At 37.2% G+C, this 23,307-nt stretch overlaps 1 long non-coding RNA gene across 5 annotated transcripts in view; it reads right to left on the bottom strand.

Moving 5' to 3' along the window:
* Positions 1 to 3,982: 3,982 nt before the first annotated feature.
* The window catches only part of LOC308058160, an 84,519-nt gene continuing 65,194 nt past the window's right edge, over positions 3,983 to 23,307 (bottom strand). For 2 of the 5 annotated variants that reach the window (XR_013925693.1, XR_013925697.1), the window contains 3 exons: positions 20,814 to 21,965; positions 18,167 to 18,689; positions 15,842 to 18,011 (listed from right to left, as the gene is read on the bottom strand). This is a non-coding gene — a long non-coding RNA (uncharacterized lncRNA). Of the gene's footprint in view, positions 4,128 to 14,882; positions 15,484 to 15,841; positions 18,012 to 18,148; positions 18,690 to 20,813; positions 21,966 to 23,307 lie in introns of those variants that run through there. The other 3 variants (XR_013925694.1, XR_013925695.1, XR_013925696.1) reach the window with 3 other exon arrangements.

Here is a 23,307-nt window from a genome sequence, read left to right as displayed (position 1 = left end):
TTTTACCCGTGAGACTTTTTTTGCCAATGACTTTTTTTACCCGTCAGACTTTTTTCTCGTGAGACATTTTTTACCTATGGGACTTTTTACCTCCGGGACTTTGTTTTTTTACCCGTCAGATGTTTTTTAACCCGTGAGACCTTTTTTACCTCTGAGACTTCTCTACCCATGACTTCTTTTACCCGTGAGACTTTTTTCCCCCGTGAGACTTTATTTACCTGTGAGACTTTTTTTACCCCTGAGACTCATTTTACCCCTGAGACTTTTTTTACCCATGAGAATTATTTTGCCCCTGAGACTTTTTACCTGTGGGAATTTTTTACCCATGAGACTTTTTTTACCTGTAAGACTTTTCTACCTGCTAGACTTTTTACCTGAATTTTTTTTATACCTCTGAGACTTTTTTTACCTGTGAGACTTTTTTTACCCATGACTTTTTTTACATGTCAGACTTTTTTCCCGTGAGACATTTTTTACCTATGGGACTTTTAACCTCTGAGACTTTTTTTTTTTTACCCGTCAGATGTTTTTTAACCCATGAGACCTTTTTTACCTCTGAGACTTTTCTACCCATGACATCTTTTACCCGTGAGACTTTTTTCCCCCGTGAGACTTTTTTTACCTGTGAGACTTTTTTTACCCCTGAGACTTATTTTACCCCTGAGACTTTTTACCTGCGGGAATTTTTTACCCATGAGACTTTTTCTACCTGTGAGACATTTCTACCTGCTAGAATTTTTACCCGAATCTTTTTTTACCTCTGAGACTGTATTTACCTGTGATACTTTTTTTACCCATGACATTTTACCGTTCAGACTTTTTTCCCGTGAGACATTTTTTACCTATGGGACTTTTTACCTCTGAGACTTTTTACCCGTCAGATGTTTTTTAACCCATGAGACTTTTTTTACCCATGAGACTTATTTTACCCCTGAGACTTTTTTTACCCATGAGAATTATTTTGCCCCTGAGACTTTTTACCTGCGGGAATTTTTTACCCATGAGACTTTTTTTACCTGTAAGACTTTTCTACCTGCTAGACTTTTTACCTGAATTTTTTTTATACCTCTGAGACTTTTTTTACCTGTGAGACTTTTTTTACCCATGACTTTTTTTACCCGTCAGACTTTTTTCCCGTGAGACATTTTTTACCTATGGGACTTTTTACCTGCGGGAATTTTTACCCGTCAGATGGTTTTTAACCCGTGAGACTTTTTTTAACTGTGAGACCTTTTTACCCATGACTTCTTTTACCCGTGAGACTTTTTTCACCCGTGAGACTTTTTTTACCCCTGAGACTTATTTTACCCCTGAGACTTTTTACCAGCGGGAATTTTTTACCCATGAGACTTTTTCTACCTGTGAGACGTTTCTACCTGCTAGACTTTTTACCCGAATCTTTTTTTACCTCTGAGACTGTTTTTACCTGTGAGACTTTTTTTACCCATGACTTATTTTACCCGTCAGACTTTTTTCCCGTGAGACATTTTTTACCTATGGGACTTTTTACCTCTGAGACTTTTTACTTGTCAGATGTTTTTTAACCCGTGAGACTTTTTATACCTCTGAGACTTATTTTACCCCTGAGACTTTTTTTACCCATGAGACTTATTTTACCCCTGAGACTTTTTACCAGCAGGAATTTTTTGCCCATGAGACTTTTTCTACCTGTGAGACTTTTCTACCTGCTAGACTTTTTACCCGAATCTTTTTTTACCTCTGAGACTGTTTTTACCTGTGAGACTTTTTTTACCCATGACTTTTTTTACCCGTCAGACTTTTTTCCCGTGAGACATTTTTTACCTATGGGACTTTTTACCTCTGAGACTTTTTACCGGTCAGATGTTTTTTAACCCGTGAGATTTTTTTTACCTCTGAGACTTTTCTACCCATGACTTCTTTTACCCGTGAGACTTTTTTCACCCGTGAGTCTTTTTTTACCTGTGAGACTTTTTTTACCCCTGAGACTTATTTTACCCCTGAGACTTTTTACCTGCGGGAATTTTTTACCCATGAGACTTTTTCTACCTGTGAGACTTTTCTACCTGCTAGACTTTTTACCCGAATCTTTTTTTACCTCTGAGACTGTTTTTACCTGTGAGACTTTTTTTACCCATGACTTTTTTTACCCGTCAGACTTTTTTCTCGTGAGACATTTTTTACCTATGGGACTTTTTACCTCCGGGACTTTGTTTTTTTACCCATCAGATGGTTTTTAACCCGTGAGACCTTTTTTACCTCTGAGACTTTTCTACCCATGACTTCTTTTACCCGTGAGACTTTTTTCCCCCGTGAGACTTTATTTACCTGTGAGACTTTTTTTACCCCTGAGACTTATTTTACCCCTGAGACTTTTTACCTGCGGGAATTTTTTACCCATGAGACTTTTTTTACCTGTAAGACTTTTCTACCTGCTAGACTTTTTACCTGAATTTTTTTTATACCTCTGAGACTTTTTTTACCTGTGAGACTTTTTTTACCCATGACTTTTTTTACCCGTCAGACTTTTTTCCCGTGAGACATTTTTTACCTATGGGATTTTTAACCTCTGAGACTTTTTTTTTTTTACCCGTCAGATGTTTTTTAACCCGTGAGACCTTTTTTACCTCTGAGACTTTCCTAGCCATGACTTCTTTTACCCGTGAGACTCTTTTCCCCCGTGAGACATTTTTTACCTGTGAGACTTTTTTTAACCCTGAGACTTATTTTCCCCCTGAGATTTTTTACCAGTGGGAATTTTTTACCCATGAGACTTTTTCTACCTGTGAGACTTTTCTACCTGCTAGACTTTTTACCCGAATCTTTTTTTACCTCTGAGACTGTTTTTACCTGTGAGACTTTTTTTACCCATGACTTTTTTTACCCGTCAGACTTTTTTCCCGTGAGACATTTTTTACCTATGGGACTTTTTACCTCTGAGACTTTTTACCCGTCAGATGTTTTTAACCCGTGAGACTTTTTTTACCCATGAGACTTATTTTACCCCTGAGACTTTTTTTACCCATGAGACCCATTTTACCCCTGACACTTTTTACCAGCGGGAATTTTTTACCCATGAGACTTTTTCTACCTGTAAGACTTTTCTACCTGCTAGACTTTTTACCTGAATTTTTTTTATACCTCTGAGACTTTTTTCACCTGTGAGACTTTTTTTACCCATGACTTTTTTTACCCGTCAGACTTTTTTCCCGTGAGACATTTTTTACCTATGGGACTTTTTACCTCTGAGACTTTTTACCCGTCAGATGTTTTTTAACCCGTGAGACTTTTTTATACCTCTGAGACTTTTTTTACCTGTGAGACTTTTTTTACCCATGAGAATTATTTTGCCCCTGAGACTTTTTACCTGCGGGAATTTTTTACCCATGAGACTTTTTTTACCTGTAAGACTTTTCTACCTGCTAGACTTTTTACCTGAATTTTTTTTATACCTCTGAGACTTTTTTTACCTGTGAGACTTTTTTTACCCATGACTTTTTTTACCCGTCAGACTTTTTTCCCGTGAGACATTTTTTACCTATGGGACTTTTTACCTCTGAGACTTTTTTTTTTTTACCCGTCAGATGTTTTTTAACCCATGAGACCTTTTTTACCTCTGAGACTTTTCTACCCATGACTTCTTTTACCCGTGAGACTTTTTTCCCCCGTGAGACTTTTTTTACCTGTGAGACTTTTTTTACCCCTGAGACTTATTTTACCCCTGAGACTTTTTACCTGCGGGAAGTTTTTACCCATGAGACTTTTTCTACCTGTGAGACATTTCTACCTGCTAGAATTTTTACCCGAATCTTTTTTTACCTCTGAGACTTTTTTTACCTGTGAGACTTTTTTTACCCATGACTTATTTTACCCGTCAGACTTTTTTCCCGTGAGACATTTTTTACCTATGGGACTTTTTACCTCTGAGACTTTTTACTTGTCAGATGTTTTTTAACCCGTGAGACTTTTTTATACCTCTGAGACTTTTTTTACCTGTGAGACTTTTTTTACCCATGAGAATTATTTTGCCCCTGAGACTTTTTACCTGCGGGAATTTTTTACCCATGAGACTTTTTTTACCTGTAAGACTTTTCTACCTGCTAGACTTTTTACCTGAATTTTTTTTATACCTGTGAGACTTTTTTTACCTGTGAGACTTTTTTTACCCATGACTTTTTTTATCTGTCAGACTTTTTTCCCGTGAGACATTTTTTACCTGTGAGACTTTTTTTACCCCTCAGACTTATTTTACCCCTGAGACTTTTTACCAGCGGGAATTTTTTACCCATGAGACTTTTTCTACCTGTGAGACTTTTCTACCTGCTAGACTTTTTACCCGAATCTTTTTTTACCTCTGAGACTGTTTTTACCTGTGAGACTTTTTTTACCCATGACTTATTTTACCCGTCAGACTTTTTTCCCGTGAGACATTTTTTACCTATGGGACTTTTTACCTCTGAGACTTTTTACCCGTCAGAGGTTTTTTAACCCGTGAGACTTTTTTTACCCATGAGACTTATTTTACCCCTGAGACTTTTTTTACCCATGAGACTTATTTTACCCCTGAGACTTTTTACCAGCAGGAATTTTTTACCCATGAGACTTTTTCTACCTGTGAGACTTTTCTACCTGCTAGACTTTTTACCCGAATCTTTTTTTACCTCTGAGACTGTTTTTACCTGTGAGACTTTTTTTACCCATGACTTTTTTTACCCGTCAGACTTTTTTCCCGTGAGACATTTTTTACCTATGGGACTTTTTACCTCTGAGACTTTTTACCGGTCAGATGTTTTTTAACCCGTGAGATTTTTTTTACCTCTGAGACTTTTCTACCCATGACTTCTTTTACCCGTGAGACTTTTTTCACCCGTGAGTCTTTTTTTACCTGTGAGACTTTTTTTACCCCTGAGACTTATTTTACCCCTGAGACTTTTTACCAGCGGGAATTTTTTACCCATGAGACTTTTTCTACCTGTGAGACTTTTCTACCTGCTAGACTTTTTACCCGAATCTTTTTTTACCTCTGAGACTGTTTTTACCCGTGAGACTTTTTTTGCCAATGACTTTTTTTACCCGTCAGACTTTTTTCTCGTGAGACATTTTTTACCTATGGGACTTTTTACCTCCGGGACTTTGTTTTTTTACCCGTCAGATGTTTTTTAACCCGTGAGACCTTTTTTACCTCTGAGACTTCTCTACCCATGACTTCTTTTACCCGTGAGACTTTTTTCCCCCGTGAGACTTTATTTACCTGTGAGACTTTTTTTACCCCTGAGACTCATTTTACCCCTGAGACTTTTTTTACCCATGAGAATTATTTTGCCCCTGAGACTTTTTACCTGTGGGAATTTTTTACCCATGAGACTTTTTTTACCTGTAAGACTTTTCTACCTGCTAGACTTTTTACCTGAATTTTTTTTATACCTCTGAGACTTTTTTTACCTGTGAGACTTTTTTTACCCATGACTTTTTTTACACGTCAGACTTTTTTCCCGTGAGACATTTTTTACCTATGGGACTTTTAACCTCTGAGACTTTTTTTTTTTTACCCGTCAGATGTTTTTTAACCCATGAGACCTTTTTTACCTCTGAGACTTTTCTACCCATGACTTCTTTTACCCGTGAGACTTTTTTCCCCCGTGAGACTTTTTTTACCTGTGAGACTTTTTTTACCCCTGAGACTTATTTTACCCCTGAGACTTTTTACCTGCGGGAATTTTTTACCCATGAGACTTTTTCTACCTGTGAGACATTTCTACCTGCTAGAATTTTTACCCGAATCTTTTTTTACCTCTGAGACTGTATTTACCTGTGATACTTTTTTTACCCATGACATTTTACCGTTCAGACTTTTTTCCCGTGAGACATTTTTTACCTATGGGACTTTTTACCTCTGAGACTTTTTACCCGTCAGATGTTTTTTAACCCATGAGACTTTTTTTACCCATGAGACTTATTTTACCCCTGAGACTTTTTTTACCCATGAGAATTATTTTGCCCCTGAGACTTTTTACCTGCGGGAATTTTTTACCCATGAGACTTTTTTTACCTGTAAGACTTTTCTACCTGCTAGACTTTTTACCTGAATTTTTTTTATACCTCTGAGACTTTTTTTACCTGTGAGACTTTTTTTACCCATGACTTTTTTTACCCGTCAGACTTTTTTCCCGTGAGACATTTTTTACCTATGGGACTTTTTACCTGCGGGAATTTTTACCCGTCAGATGGTTTTTAACCCGTGAGACTTTTTTTAACTGTGAGACCTTTTTACCCATGACTTCTTTTACCCGTGAGACTTTTTTCACCCGTGAGACTTTTTTTTACCTGTGAGACTTATTTTACCCCTGAGACTTATTTTACCCCTGAGACTTTTTGCCTGCGGGAATTTTTTACCCATGAGACTTTTTCTACCTGTGAGACTTTTCTACCTCCTAGACTTTTTACCCGAATCTTTTTTTACCTCTGAGACTGTTTTTACCTGTGAGACTTTTTTTACCCATGACTTATTTTACCCGTCAGACTTTTTTCCCGTGAGACATTTTTTACCTATGGGACTTTTTACCTCTGAGACGTTTTACCCGTCAGATGTTTTTTAACCCGTGAGACTTTTTTATACCTCTGAGACTTTTTTTACCTGTGAGACTTTTTTTACCCATGAGAATTATTTTGCCCCTGAGACTTTTTACCTGCGGGAATTTTTTACCCATGAGACTTTTTTTACCTGTAAGACTTTTCTACCTGCTAGACTTTTTACCTGAATTTTTTTTATACCTCTGAGACTTTTTTTACCTGTGAGACTTTTTTTACCCATGACTTTTTTTACCCGTCAGACTTTTTTCCCGTGAGACATTTTTTACCTATGGGACTTTTTACCTCTGAGACTTTTTACCCGTCAGATGGTTTTTTAACCCGTGAGACTTTTTTTAACTGTGAGACCTTTTTACCCATGACTTCTTTTACCCGTGAGACTTTTTTCACCCGTGAGACTTTTTTTACCCCTGAGACTTATTTTACCCCTGAGACTTTTTACCAGCGGGAATTTTTTACCCATGAGACTTTTTCTACCTGTGAGACGTTTCTACCTGCTAGACTTTTTACCCGAATCTTTTTTTACCTCTGAGACTGTTTTTACCTGTGAGACTTTTTTTACCCATGACTTATTTTACCCGTCAGACTTTTTTCCCGTGAGACATTTTTTACCTATGGGACTTTTTACCTCTGAGACTTTTTACCCGTCAGATGTTTTTTAACCCGTGAGACTTTTTATACCTCTGAGACTTATTTTACCCCTGAGACTTTTTTTACCCATGAGACTTATTTTACCCCTGAGACTTTTTACCAGCAGGAATTTTTTGCCCATGAGACTTTTTCTACCTGTGAGACTTTTCTACCTGCTAGACTTTTTACCCGAATCTTTTTTTACCTCTGAGACTGTTTTTACCTGTGAGACTTTTTTTACCCATGACTTTTTTTACCCGTCAGACTTTTTTCCCGTGAGACATTTTTTACCTATGGGACTTTTTACCTCTGAGACTTTTTACCGGTCAGATGTTTTTTAACCCGTGAGATTTTTTTTACCTCTGAGACTTTTCTACCCATGACTTCTTTTACCCGTGAGACTTTTTTCACCCGTGAGTCTTTTTTTACCTGTGAGACTTTTTTTACCCCTGAGACTTATTTTACCCCTGAGACTTTTTACCTGCGGGAATTTTTTACCCATGAGACTTTTTCTACCTGTGAGACTTTTCTACCTGCTAGACTTTTTACCCGAATCTTTTTTTACCTCTGAGACTGTTTTTACCTGTGAGACTTTTTTTACCCATGACTTTTTTTACCCGTCAGACTTTTTTCTCGTGAGACATTTTTTACCTATGGGACTTTTTACCTCCGGGACTTTGTTTTTTTACCCATCAGATGGTTTTTAACCCGTGAGACCTTTTTTACCTCTGAGACTTTTCTACCCATGACTTCTTTTACCCGTGAGACTTTTTTCCCCCGTGAGACTTTATTTACCTGTGAGACTTTTTTTACCCCTGAGACTTATTTTACCCCTGAGACTTTTTACCTGCGGGAATTTTTTACCCATGAGACTTTTTTTACCTGTAAGACTTTTCTACCTGCTAGACTTTTTACCTGAATTTTTTTTATACCTCTGAGACTTTTTTTACCTGTGAGACTTTTTTTACCCATGACTTTTTTTACCCGTCAGACTTTTTTCCCGTGAGACATTTTTTACCTATTGGATTTTTAACCTCTGAGACTTTTTTTTTTTTACCCGTCAGATGTTTTTTAACCCGTGAGACCTTTTTTACCTCTGAGACTTTCCTAGCCATGACTTCTTTTACCCGTGAGACTCTTTTCCCCCGTGAGACATTTTTTACCTGTGAGACTTTTTTTAACCCTGAGACTTATTTTACCCCTGAGCCTTTTTACCAGCGGGAATTTTTTACCCATGAGACTTTTTCTACCTGTGAGACTTTTCTACCGGCTAGAATTTTTACCCGAATCTTTTTTTACCTCTGAGACTGTTTTTACCTGTGAGACTTTTTTTACCCATGACTTATTTTACCCGTCAGACTTTTTTCCCGTAAGACATTTTTTACCTATGGGACTTTTTACCTCTGAGACTTTTTACCCGTCAGATGTTTTTTAACCCGTGAGACTTTTTTTACCCATGAGACTTATTTTACCCCTGAGACATTTTTTACCCATGAGAATTATTTTGCCCCTGAGACTTTTTACCTGCGGGAATTTTTTACCCATGAGACTTTTTTTACCTGTAAGACTTTTCTACCTGCTAGACTTTTTACCTGAATTTTTTTTATACCTCTGAGACTTTTTTTACCTGTGAGACTTTTTTTACCCATGACTTTTTTTACCCGTCAGACTTTTTTCCCGTGAGACATTTTTTACCTATGGGACTTTTAACCTCTGAGAATTTTTTTTTTTACCCGTCAGATGTTTCTTAACCCGTGAGACCTTTTTTACCTCTGAGACTTTTCTAGCCATGACTTCTTTTACCCGTGAGACTTTTTTCCCCCGTGAGACTTTTTTTACCTGTGAGACTTTTTTTACCCCTGAGACTTATTTTACCCCTGAGACTTTTTACCAGCGGGAATTTTTTACCCATGAGACTTTTTTTACCTGTGAGACTTTTCTACCTGCTAGACTTTTTACCCGAACCTTTTTTAACCTCTGAGACTGTTTTTACCTGTGAGACTTTTATTACCCATGACTTATTTTACCCGTCAGACTTTTTTACCTATGGGACTTTTTACCTATGAGACTTTTTACCCGTCAGATGTTTTTTAACCCGTGAGACTTTTTTGTACCTCTGAGACTTTTTTTACCTGTGAGACTTTTTTTACCCATGACTTTTTTTACGCGTCAGACTTTTTTCCCGTGAGACATTTTTTACCTATGGCACTTTTTACCTGCGGGAATTTTTACCCGTCAGATGGTTTTTAACCCGTGAGACCTTTTTTACGTCTGAGACTTTTTTTACCCATGAGAATTATTTTGCCCCTGAGACTTTTTACCTGCGGGAATTTTTTACCCATGAGACTTTTTTTACCTGTAAGACTTTTCTACCTGCTAGACTTTTTACCTGAATTTTTTTTATACCTCTGAGACTTTTTTTACCTGTGAGACTTTTTTTACCCATGACTTATTTTACCCGTCAGACTTTTTTCCCGTGAGACATTTTTTACCTATGGGACTTTTTACCTCTGAGACTTTTTACCCGTCAGATGTTTTTTAACCCGTGAGACTTTTTTATACCTCTGAGACTTTTTTTTACCTGTGAGACTTTTTTTACCCATGACTTTTTTTACCCGTCAGACTTTTTTCCCGTGAGACATTTTTTACCTATGGGACTTTTTACCTTCGGGAATTTTTACCCGTCAGATGGTTTTTAACCCGTGAGACTTTTTTTAACTGTGAGACCTTTTTACCCATGACTTCTTTTACCCGTGAGACTTTTTTCACCCGTGAGACTTTTTTTTACCTGTGAGACTTATTTTACCCCTGAGACTTATTTTACCCCTGAGACATTTTACCAGCGGGAATTTTTTACCCATGAGACTTTTTCTACCTGTGAGACTTTTCTACCTGCTAGACTTTTTACCCGAATCTTTTTTTACCTCTGAGACTGTTTTTACCTGTGAGACTTTTTTTACCCATGACTTATTTTACCCGTCAGACTTTTTTCCCGTGAGACATTTTTTACCTATGGGACTTTTTACCTCTGAGACTTTTTACCCGTCAGATGTTTTTTAACCCGTGAGACTTTTTTTACCCATGAGATTTATTTTACCTCTGAGACTTTTTTTACCCATGAGAATTATTTTGCCCCTGAGACTTTTTACCTGCGGGAATTTTTTACCCATGAGACTTTTTTTACCTGTAAGACTTTTCTACCTGCTAGACTTTTTACCTGAATTTTTTTTATACCTCTGAGACTTTTTTTACCTGTGAGACTTTTTTTACCCATGACTTATTTTACCCGTCAGACTTTTTTCCCGTGAGACATTTTTTACCTATGGGACTTTTTACCTCTGAGACTTTTTACCCGTCAGATGTTTTTTAACCCGTGAGACTTTTTTATACCTCTGAGACTTTTTTTTACCTGTGAGACTTTTTTTACCCATGACTTTTTTTACCCGTCAGACTTTTTTCCCGTGAGACATTTTTTACCTATGGGACTTTTTACCTGCGGGAATTTTTACCCGTCAGATGGTTTTTAACCCGTGAGACTTTTTTTAACTGTGAGACCTTTTTACCCATGACTTCTTTTACCCGTGAGACTTTTTTCACCCGTGAGACTTTTTTTTACCTGTGAGACTTATTTTACCCCTGAGACTTATTTTACCCCTGAGCCTTTTTACGAGCGGGAATTTTTTACCCATGAGACTTTTTCTACCTGTGAGACTTTTCTACCTGCTAGACTTTTTACCCGAATCTTTTTTTACCTCTGAGACTGTTTTTACCTCTGAGACTTTTTTTACCCATGACTTATTTTACCCGTCAGACTTTTTTCCCGTGAGACATTTTTTACCTATGGGACTTTTTACCTCTGAGACTTTTTACCCGTCAGATGTTTTTTAACCCGTGAGACTTTTTTTACCCATGAGACTTATTTTACCCCTGAGACTTTTTTTACCCATGAGAATTATTTTGCCCCTGAGACTTTTTACCTGCGGGAATTTTTTACCCATGAGACTTTTTTTACCTGTAAGACTTTTCTACCGGCTAGACTTTTTACCTGAATTTTTTTTATACCTCTGAGACTTTTTTTACCTGTGAGACTTTTTTTACCCATGACTTTTTTTACCCGTCAGACTTTTTTCCCGTGAGACATTTTTTACCTATGGGACTTTTAACCTCTGAGACTTTTTTTATTTTACCCGTCAGATGTTTTTTAACCCGTGAGACCTTTTTTACCTCTGAGACTTTTCTACCCATGACTTCTTTTACCCGTGAGACTTTTTTCCCCCGTGAGACTTTTTTTACCTGTGAGACTTTTTTTACCCCTGAGACTTATTTTACCCCTGAGACTTTTTACCTGCGGGAAGTTTTTACCCATGAGACTTTTTCTACCTGTGAGACATTTCTACCTGCTAGAATTTTTACCCGAATCTTTTTTTACCTCTGAGACTGTTTTTACCTGTGATACTTTTTTTACCCATGACTTATTTTACCCGTCAGACTTTTTTCCCGTGAGACATTTTTTACCTATGGGACTTTTTACCTCTGAGACTTTTTACCCGTCAGATGTTTTTTAACCCGTGAGACTTTTTTATACCTCTGAGACTTTTTTTACCTGTGAGACTTTTTTTACCCATGAGAATTATTTTGCCCCTGAGACTTTTTACCTGCGGGAATTTTTTACCCATGAGACTTTTTTTACCTGTAAGACTTTTCTACCTGCTAGACTTTTTACCTGAATTTTTTATATACCTCTGAGACTTTTTTTACCTGTGAGACTTTTTTTACCCATGACTTTTTTTACCCGTCAGACTTTTTTCTCATGAGACATTTTTTACCTATGGGACTTTTTACCTCCGGGACTTTGTTTTTTTACCCGTCAGATGTTTTTTAACCCGTGAGACCTTTTTTACCTCTGAGACTTTTCTACCCATGACTTCTTTTACCCGTGAGACTTTTTTCCCCCGTGAGACTTTATTTACCTGTGAGACTTTTTTTACCCCTGAGACTTATTTTACCCCTGAGACTTTTTACCTGCGGGAATTTTTTACCCATGAGACTTTTTCTACCTGTGAGACTTTTCTACCTGCTAGACTTTTTACCCGAATCTTTTTTTACCTCTGAGACTGTATTTACCTGTGATACTTTTTTTACCCATGACTTATTTTACCGTTCAGACTTTTTTCCCGTGAGACATTTTTTACATATGGGACTTTTTACCTCTGAGACTTTTTACCCGTCAGATGGTTTTTTAACCCGTGAGACTTTTTTTAACTGTGAGACCTTTTTACCCATGACTTCTTTTACCCGTGAGACTTTTTTCACCCGTGAGACTTTTTTTTACCTGTGAGACTTATTTTACCCCTCAGACTTATTTTACCCCTGAGACTTTTTACCAGCGGGAATTTTTTACCCATGAGACTTTTTCTACCTGTGAGACTTTTCTACCGGCTAGAATTTTTACCCGAATCTTTTTTTACCTCTGAGACTGTTTTTACCTGTGAGACTTTTTTTACCCATGACTTATTTTACCCGTCAGACTTTTTTCCCGTGAGACATTTTTTACCTATGGGACTTTTTACCTCTGAGACTTTTTACCCGTCAGATGTTTTTTAACCCGTGAGACTTTTTTTACCCATGAGACTTATTTTACCCCTGAGACTTTTTTTACCCATGAGAATTATTTTGCCCCTGAGACTTTTTACCTGCGGGAATTTTTTACCCATGAGACTTTTTTTACCTGTGAGACTTTTCTACCTGCTAGACTTTTTACCTGAATTTTTTTTATACCTCTGAGACTTTTTTTACCTGTGAGACTTTTTTTACCCATGACTTATTTTACCCGTCAGACTTTTTTCCCGTGAGACATTTTTTACCTATGGGACTTTTTACCTCTGAGACTTTTTACCCGTCAGATGTTTTTTAACCCGTGAGACTTTTTTATACCTCTGAGACTTTTTTTTACCTGTGAGACTTTTTTTACCCATGACTTTTTTTACCCGTCAGACTTTTTTCCCGTGAGACATTTTTTACCTATGGGACTTTTTACCTGCGGGAATTTTTACCCGTCAGATGGTTTTTAACCCGTGAGACTTTTTTTAACTGTGAGACCTTTTTACCCATGACTTCTTTTACCCGTGAGACTTTTTTCACCCGTGAGACTTTTTTTTACCTGTGAGACTTATTTTACCCCTGAGACTTATTTTACCCCTGAGCCTTTTTACGAGCGGGAATTTTTTACCCATGAGACTTTTTCTACCTGTGAGACTTTTCTACCTGCTAGACTTTTTACCCGAATCTTTTTTACCTCTGAGACTGTTTTTACCTCTGAGACTTTTTTTACCCATGACTTATTTTACCCGTCAGACTTTTTTCCCGTGAGACATTTTTTACCTATGGGACTTTTTACCTCTGAGACTTTTTACCCGTCAGATGTTTTTTAACCCGTGAGACTTTTTTTACCCATGAGACTTATTTTACCCCTGAGACTTTTTTTACCCATGAGAATTATTTTGCCCCTGAGACTTTTTACCTGCGGGAATTTTTTACCCATGAGACTTTTTTTACCTGTAAGACTTTTCTACCTGCTAGACTTTTTACCTGAATTTTTTTTATACCTCTGAGACTTTTTTTACCTGTGAGACTATTTTTACCCATGACTTTTTTTACCCGTCAGACTTTTTTCCCGTGAGACATTTTTTACCTATGGGACTTTTAACCTCTGAGACTTTTTTTATTTTACCCGTCAGATGTTTTTTAACCCGTGAGACCTTTTTTACCTCTGAGACTTTTCTACCCATGACTTCTTTTACCCGTGAGACTTTTTTCCCCCGTGAGACTTTTTTTACCTGTGAGACTTTTTTTACCCCTGAGACTTATTTTACCCCTGAGACTTTTTACCTGCGGGAAGTTTTTACCCATGAGACTTTTTCTACCTGTGAGACATTTCTACCTGCTAGAATTTTTACCCGAATCTTTTTTTACCTCTGAGACTGTTTTTACCTCTGAGACTTTTTTTACCCATGAGACTTATTTTACCCCTGAGACTTTTTTTACCCATGAGAATTATTTTGCCCCTGAGACTTTTTACCTGCGGGAATTTTTTACCCATGAGACTTTTTTTACCTGTAAGACTTTTCTACCTGCTAGACTTTTTACCTGAATTTTTTTTATACCTCTGAGACTTTTTTACCTGTGAGACTTTTTTTACCCATGACTTATTTTACCCGTCAGACTTTTTTCCCGTGAGACATTTTTTACCTATGGGACTTTTTACCTCTGAGACTTTTTACCCGTCAGATGTTTTTTAACCCGTGAGACTTTTTTTACCTGTGAGACTTTTTTTACCCATGAGAATTATTTTGCCCCTGAGACTTTTTACCTGCGGGAATTTTTTACCCATGAGACTTTTTTTACCTGTAAGACTTTTCTACCTGCTAGACTTTTTACCTGAATTTTTTATATACCTCTGAGACTTTTTTTACCTGTGAGACTTTTTTTACCAATGACTTTTTTTACCCGTCAGACTTTTTTCTCGTGAGACATTTTTTACCTATGGGACTTTTTACCTCCGGGACTTTGTTTTTTTACCCGTCAGATGTTTTTTAACCCGTGAGACCTTTTTTACCTCTGAGACTTTTCTACCCATGACTTCTTTTACCCGTGAGACTTTTTTCCCCCGTGAGACTTTATTTACCTGTGAGACTTTTTTTACCCCTGAGACTTATTTTACCCCTGAGACTTTTTACCTGCGGGAATTTTTTACCCATGAGACTTTTTCTACCTGTGAGACTTTTCTACCTGCTAGACTTTTTACCCGAATCTTTTTTTACCTCTGAGACTGTATTTACCTGTGATACTTTTTTTACCCATGACTTATTTTACCGTTCAGACTTTTTTCCCGTGAGACATTTTTTACCTATGGGACTTTTTACCTCTGAGACTTTTTACCCGTCAGATGTTTTTTAACCCGTGAGACTTTTTTTACCCATGAGACTTATTTTACCCCTGAGACTTTTTTTACCCATGAGAATTATTTTGCCCCTGAGACTTTTTACCTGCGGGAATTTTTTACCCATGAGACTTTTTTTACCTGTAAGACTTTTCTACCTGCTAGACTTTTTACCTGAATTTTTTTTATACCTCTGAGACTTTTTTTACCTGTGAGACTTTTTTTACCCATGACTTATTTTACCCGTCAGACTTTTTTCCCGTGAGACATTTTTTACCTATGGGACTTTTTACCTCTGAGACTTTTTACCCGTCAGATGTTTTTTAACCCGTGAGACTTTTTTATACCTCTGAGACTTTTTTTTACCTGTGAGACTTTTTTTACCCATGACTTTTTTTACCCGTCAGACTTTTTTCCCGTGAGACATTTTTTACCTATGGGACTTTTTACCTGCGGGAATTTTTACCCGTCAGATGGTTTTTAACCCGTGAGACTTTTTTTAACTGTGAGACCTTTTTACCCATGACTTCTTTTACCCGTGAGACTTTTTTCACCCGTGAGACTTTTTTTTACCTGTGAGACTTATTTTACCCCTGAGACTTATTTTACCCCTGAGCCTTTTTACGAGCGGGAATTTTTTACCCATGAGACTTTTTCTACCTGTGAGACTTTTCTACCTGCTAGACTTTTTACCCGAATCTTTTTTTACCTCTGAGACTGTTTTTACCTCTGAGACTTTTTTTACCCATGACTTATTTTACCCGTCAGACTTTTTTCCCGTGAGACATTTTTTACCTATGGGACTTTTTACCTCTGAGACTTTTTACCCGTCAGATGTTTTTTAACCCGTGAGACTTTTTTTACCCATGAGACTTATTTTACCCCTGAGACTTTTTTTACCCATGAGAATTATTTTGCCCCTGAGACTTTTTACCTGCGGGAATTTTTTACCCATGAGACTTTTTCTACCTGTGAGACTTTTCTACCTGCTAGACTTTTTACCTGAATTTTTTTTATACCTCTGAGACTTTTTTTACCTGTGAGACTTTTTTTACCCATGACTTTTTTTACCCGTCAGACTTTTTTCCCGTGAGACATTTTTTACCTATGGGACTTTTAACCTCTGAGACTTTTTTTTTTTACCCGTCAGATGTTTTTTAACCCGTGAGACCTTTTTTACCTCTGAGACTTTTCTACCCATGACTTCTTTTACCCGTGAGACTTTTTTCCCCCGTGAGACTTTTTTTACCTGTGAGACTTTTTTTACCCCTGAGACTTATTTTACCCCTGAGACTTTTTACCAGCGGGAATTTTTTACCCATGAGACTTTTTCTACCTGTGAGACTTTTCTACCTGCTAGACTTTTTACCTGAATCTTTTTTTACCTATGAGACTGTTTTTACCTGTGAGACTTTTTTTACCCATGACTTTTTTTACCCGTCAGACTTTTTTCCCGTGAGACATTTTTTACCTATGGGACTTTTAACCTCTGAGACTTTTTTTTTTTACCCGTCAGATGTTTTTTAACCCGTGAGACCTTTTTTACCTCTGAGACTTTTCTAGCCATGACTTCTTTTACCCGTGAGACTTTTTTCCCCCGTGAGACTTTTTTTACCTGTGAGACTTTTTTTACCCCTGAGACTTATTTTACCCCTGAGACTTTTTACCAGCGGGAATTTTTTACCCATGAGACTTTTTCTACCTGTGAGACTTTTCTACCTGCTAGACTTTTTACCTGAATCTTTTTTTACCTCTGAGACTGTTTTTACCTGTGAGACTTTTTTTACCCATGACTTTTTTTACCCGTCAGACTTTTTTCCCGTGAGACATTTTTTACCTATGGGACTTTTTACCTCTGAGACTTTTTACCCGTCAGATGTTTTTTAACCCGTGAGACTTTTTTTACCCCTGAGACTTATTTTACCCCTGAGACTTTTTACCTGCGGGAATTTTTTACCCATGAGACTTTTTTTACCTGTAAGACTTTTCTACCTGCTAGACTTTTTACCTGAATTTTTTTTATACCTCTGAGACTTTTTTTACCTGTGAGACTTTTTTTACCCATGACTTTTTTTACCCGTCAGACTTTTTTCCCGTGAGACATTTTTTACCTATGGGATTTTTAACCTCTGAGACTTTTTTTTTTTTACCCGTCAGATGTTTTTTAACCCGTGAGACCTTTTTTACCTCTGAGACTTTCCTAGCCATGACTTCTTTTACCCGTGAGACTCTTTTCCCCCGTGAGACATTTTTTACCTGTGAGACTTTTTTTAACCCTGAGACTTATTTTCCCCCTGAGATTTTTTACCAGTGGGAATTTTTTACCCATGAGACTTTTTCTACCTGTGAGACTTTTCTACCTGCTAGACTTTTTACCCGAATCTTTTTTTACCTCTGAGACTGTTTTTACCTGTGAGACTTTTTTTACCCATGACTTTTTTTACCCGTCAGACTTTTTTCCCGTGAGACATTTTTTACCTATGGGACTTTTTACCTCTGAGACTTTTTACCCGTCAGATGTTTTTAACCCGTGAGACTTTTTTTACCCATGAGACTTATTTTACCCCTGAGACTTTTTTTACCCATGAGACCCATTTTACCCCTGACACTTTTTACCAGCGGGAATTTTTTACCCATGAGACTTTTTCTACCTGTAAGACTTTTCTACCTGCTAGACTTTTTACCTGAATTTTTTTTATACCTCTGAGACTTTTTTCACCTGTGAGACTTTTTTTACCCATGACTTTTTTTACCCGTCAGACTTTTTTCCCGTGAGACATTTTTTACCTATGGGACTTTTTACCTCTGAGACTTTTTACCCGTCAGATGTTTTTTAACCCGTGAGACTTTTTTATACCTCTGAGACTTTTTTTACCTGTGAGACTTTTTTTACCCATGAGAATTATTTTGCCCCTGAGACTTTTTACCTGCGGGAATTTTTTACCCATGAGACTTTTTTTACCTGTAAGACTTTTCTACCTGCTAGACTTTTTACCTGAATTTTTTTTATACCTCTGAGACTTTTTTTACCTGTGAGACTTTTTTTACCCATGACTTTTTTTACCCGTCAGACTTTTTTCCCGTGAGACATTTTTTACCTATGGGACTTTTTACCTCTGAGACTTTTTTTTTTTTACCCGTCAGATGTTTTTTAACCCATGAGACCTTTTTTACCTCTGAGACTTTTCTACCCATGACTTCTTTTACCCGTGAGACTTTTTTCCCCCGTGAGACTTTTTTTACCTGTGAGACTTTTTTTACCCCTGAGACTTATTTTACCCCTGAGACTTTTTACCTGCGGGAAGTTTTTACCCATGAGACTTTTTCTACCTGTGAGACATTTCTACCTGCTAGAATTTTTACCCGAATCTTTTTTTACCTCTGAGACTTTTTTTACCTGTGAGACTTTTTTTACCCATGACTTATTTTACCCGTCAGACTTTTTTCCCGTGAGACATTTTTTACCTATGGGACTTTTTACCTCTGAGACTTTTTACTTGTCAGATGTTTTTTAACCCGTGAGACTTTTTTATACCTCTGAGACTTTTTTTACCTGTGAGACTTTTTTTACCCATGAGAATTATTTTGCCCCTGAGACTTTTTACCTGCGGGAATTTTTTACCCATGAGACTTTTTTTACCTGTAAGACTTTTCTACCTGCTAGACTTTTTACCTGAATTTTTTTTATACCTGTGAGACTTTTTTTACCTGTGAGACTTTTTTTACCCATGACTTTTTTTATCTGTCAGACTTTTTTCCCGTGAGACATTTTTTACCTGTGAGACTTTTTTTACCCCTCAGACTTATTTTACCCCTGAGACTTTTTACCAGCGGGAATTTTTTACCCATGAGACTTTTTCTACCTGTGAGACTTTTCTACCTGCTAGACTTTTTACCCGAATCTTTTTTTACCTCTGAGACTGTTTTTACCTGTGAGACTTTTTTTACCCATGACTTATTTTACCCGTCAGACTTTTTTCCCGTGAGACATTTTTTACCTATGGGACTTTTTACCTCTGAGACTTTTTACCCGTCAGAGGTTTTTTAACCCGTGAGACTTTTTTTACCCATGAGACTTATTTTACCCCTGAGACTTTTTTTACCCATGAGACTTATTTTACCCCTGAGACTTTTTACCAGCAGGAATTTTTTACCCATGAGACTTTTTCTACCTGTGAGACTTTTCTACCTGCTAGACTTTTTACCCGAATCTTTTTTTACCTCTGAGACTGTTTTTACCTGTGAGACTTTTTTTACCCATGACTTTTTTTACCCGTCAGACTTTTTTCCCGTGAGACATTTTTTACCTATGGGACTTTTTACCTCTGAGACTTTTTACCGGTCAGATGTTTTTTAACCCGTGAGATTTTTTTTACCTCTGAGACTTTTCTACCCATGACTTCTTTTACCCGTGAGACTTTTTTCACCCGTGAGTCTTTTTTTACCTGTGAGACTTTTTTTACCCCTGAGACTTATTTTACCCCTGAGACTTTTTACCAGCGGGAATTTTTTACCCATGAGACTTTTTCTACCTGTGAGACTTTTCTACCTGCTAGACTTTTTACCCGAATCTTTTTTTACCTCTGAGACTGTTTTTACCCGTGAGACTTTTTTTGCCAATGACTTTTTTTACCCGTCAGACTTTTTTCTCGTGAGACATTTTTTACCTATGGGACTTTTTACCTCCGGGACTTTGTTTTTTTACCCGTCAGATGTTTTTTAACCCGTGAGACCTTTTTTACCTCTGAGACTTCTCTACCCATGACTTCTTTTACCCGTGAGACTTTTTTCCCCCGTGAGACTTTATTTACCTGTGAGACTTTTTTTACCCCTGAGACTCATTTTACCCCTGAGACTTTTTTTACCCATGAGAATTATTTTGCCCCTGAGACTTTTTACCTGTGGGAATTTTTTACCCATGAGACTTTTTTTACCTGTAAGACTTTTCTACCTGCTAGACTTTTTACCTGAATTTTTTTTATACCTCTGAGACTTTTTTTACCTGTGAGACTTTTTTTACCCATGACTTTTTTTACACGTCAGACTTTTTTCCCGTGAGACATTTTTTACCTATGGGACTTTTAACCTCTGAGACTTTTTTTTTTTTACCCGTCAGATGTTTTTTAACCCATGAGACCTTTTTTACCTCTGAGACTTTTCTACCCATGACTTCTTTTACCCGTGAGACTTTTTTCCCCCGTGAGACTTTTTTTACCTGTGAGACTTTTTTTACCCCTGAGACTTATTTTACCCCTGAGACTTTTTACCTGCGGGAATTTTTTACCCATGAGACTTTTTCTACCTGTGAGACATTTCTACCTGCTAGAATTTTTACCCGAATCTTTTTTTACCTCTGAGACTGTATTTACCTGTGATACTTTTTTTACCCATGACATTTTACCGTTCAGACTTTTTTCCCGTGAGACATTTTTTACCTATGGGACTTTTTACCTCTGAGACTTTTTACCCGTCAGATGTTTTTTAACCCATGAGACTTTTTTTACCCATGAGACTTATTTTACCCCTGAGACTTTTTTTACCCATGAGAATTATTTTGCCCCTGAGACTTTTTACCTGCGGGAATTTTTTACCCATGAGACTTTTTTTACCTGTAAGACTTTTCTACCTGCTAGACTTTTTACCTGAATTTTTTTTATACCTCTGAGACTTTTTTTACCTGTGAGACTTTTTTTACCCATGACTTTTTTTACCCGTCAGACTTTTTTCCCGTGAGACATTTTTTACCTATGGGACTTTTTACCTGCGGGAATTTTTACCCGTCAGATGGTTTTTAACCCGTGAGACTTTTTTTAACTGTGAGACCTTTTTACCCATGACTTCTTTTACCCGTGAGACTTTTTTCACCCGTGAGACTTTTTTTTACCTGTGAGACTTATTTTACCCCTGAGACTTATTTTACCCCTGAGACTTTTTGCCTGCGGGAATTTTTTACCCATGAGACTTTTTCTACCTGTGAGACTTTTCTACCTCCTAGACTTTTTACCCGAATCTTTTTTTACCTCTGAGACTGTTTTTACCTGTGAGACTTTTTTTACCCATGACTTATTTTACCCGTCAGACTTTTTTCCCGTGAGACATTTTTTACCTATGGGACTTTTTACCTCTGAGACGTTTTACCCGTCAGATGTTTTTTAACCCGTGAGACTTTTTTATACCTCTGAGACTTTTTTTACCTGTGAGACTTTTTTTACCCATGAGAATTATTTTGCCCCTGAGACTTTTTACCTGCGGGAATTTTTTACCCATGAGACTTTTTTTACCTGTAAGACTTTTCTACCTGCTAGACTTTTTACCTGAATTTTTTTTATACCTCTGAGACTTTTTTTACCTGTGAGACTTTTTTTACCCATGACTTTTTTTACCCGTCAGACTTTTTTCCCGTGAGACATTTTTTACCTATGGGACTTTTTACCTCTGAGACTTTTTACCCGTCAGATGGTTTTTTAACCCGTGAGACTTTTTTTAACTGTGAGACCTTTTTACCCATGACTTCTTTTACCCGTGAGACTTTTTTCACCCGTGAGACTTTTTTTACCCCTGAGACTTATTTTACCCCTGAGACTTTTTACCAGCGGGAATTTTTTACCCATGAGACTTTTTCTACCTGTGAGACGTTTCTACCTGCTAGACTTTTTACCCGAATCTTTTTTTACCTCTGAGACTGTTTTTACCTGTGAGACTTTTTTTACCCATGACTTATTTTACCCGTCAGACTTTTTTCCCGTGAGACATTTTTTACCTATGGGACTTTTTACCTCTGAGACTTTTTACCCGTCAGATGTTTTTTAACCCGTGAGACTTTTTATACCTCTGAGACTTATTTTACCCCTGAGACTTTTTTTACCCATGAGACTTATTTTACCCCTGAGACTTTTTACCAGCAGGAATTTTTTGCCCATGAGACTTTTTCTACCTGTGAGACTTTTCTACCTGCTAGACTTTTTACCCGAATCTTTTTTTACCTCTGAGACTGTTTTTACCTGTGAGACTTTTTTTACCCATGACTTTTTTTACCCGTCAGACTTTTTTCCCGTGAGACATTTTTTACCTATGGGACTTTTTACCTCTGAGACTTTTTACCGGTCAGATGTTTTTTAACCCGTGAGATTTTTTTTACCTCTGAGACTTTTCTACCCATGACTTCTTTTACCCGTGAGACTTTTTTCACCCGTGAGTCTTTTTTTACCTGTGAGACTTTTTTTACCCCTGAGACTTATTTTACCCCTGAGACTTTTTACCTGCGGGAATTTTTTACCCATGAGACTTTTTCTACCTGTGAGACTTTTCTACCTGCTAGACTTTTTACCCGAATCTTTTTTTACCTCTGAGACTGTTTTTACCTGTGAGACTTTTTTTACCCATGACTTTTTTTACCCGTCAGACTTTTTTCTCGTGAGACATTTTTTACCTATGGGACTTTTTACCTCCGGGACTTTGTTTTTTTACCCATCAGATGGTTTTTAACCCGTGAGACCTTTTTTACCTCTGAGACTTTTCTACCCATGACTTCTTTTACCCGTGAGACTTTTTTCCCCCGTGAGACTTTATTTACCTGTGAGACTTTTTTTACCCCTGAGACTTATTTTACCCCTGAGACTTTTTACCTGCGGGAATTTTTTACCCATGAGACTTTTTTTACCTGTAAGACTTTTCTACCTGCTAGACTTTTTACCTGAATTTTTTTTATACCTCTGAGACTTTTTTTACCTGTGAGACTTTTTTTACCCATGACTTTTTTTACCCGTCAGACTTTTTTCCCGTGAGACATTTTTTACCTATGGGATTTTTAACCTCTGAGACTTTTTTTTTTTTACCCGTCAGATGTTTTTTAACCCGTGAGACCTTTTTTACCTCTGAGACTTTCCTAGCCATGACTTCTTTTACCCGTGAGACTCTTTTCCCCCGTGAGACATTTTTTACCTGTGAGACTTTTTTTAACCCTGAGACTTATTTTACCCCTGAGCCTTTTTACCAGCGGGAATTTTTTACCCATGAGACTTTTTCTACCTGTGAGACTTTTCTACCGGCTAGAATTTTTACCCGAATCTTTTTTTACCTCTGAGACTGTTTTTACCTGTGAGACTTTTTTTACCCATGACTTATTTTACCCGTCAGACTTTTTTCCCGTAAGACATTTTTTACCTATGGGA

The sequence above is a fragment of the Falco punctatus genome (assembly GCF_963210335.1).
Source record: "Falco punctatus genome assembly, contig: scaffold_148, whole genome shotgun sequence".
Taxonomy (NCBI): domain Eukaryota; kingdom Metazoa; phylum Chordata; class Aves; order Falconiformes; family Falconidae; genus Falco; species Falco punctatus.
The sequence above is the reverse complement of the archived record's forward strand: the minus strand, read 5'-3'. Positions and strand labels throughout refer to the sequence as shown.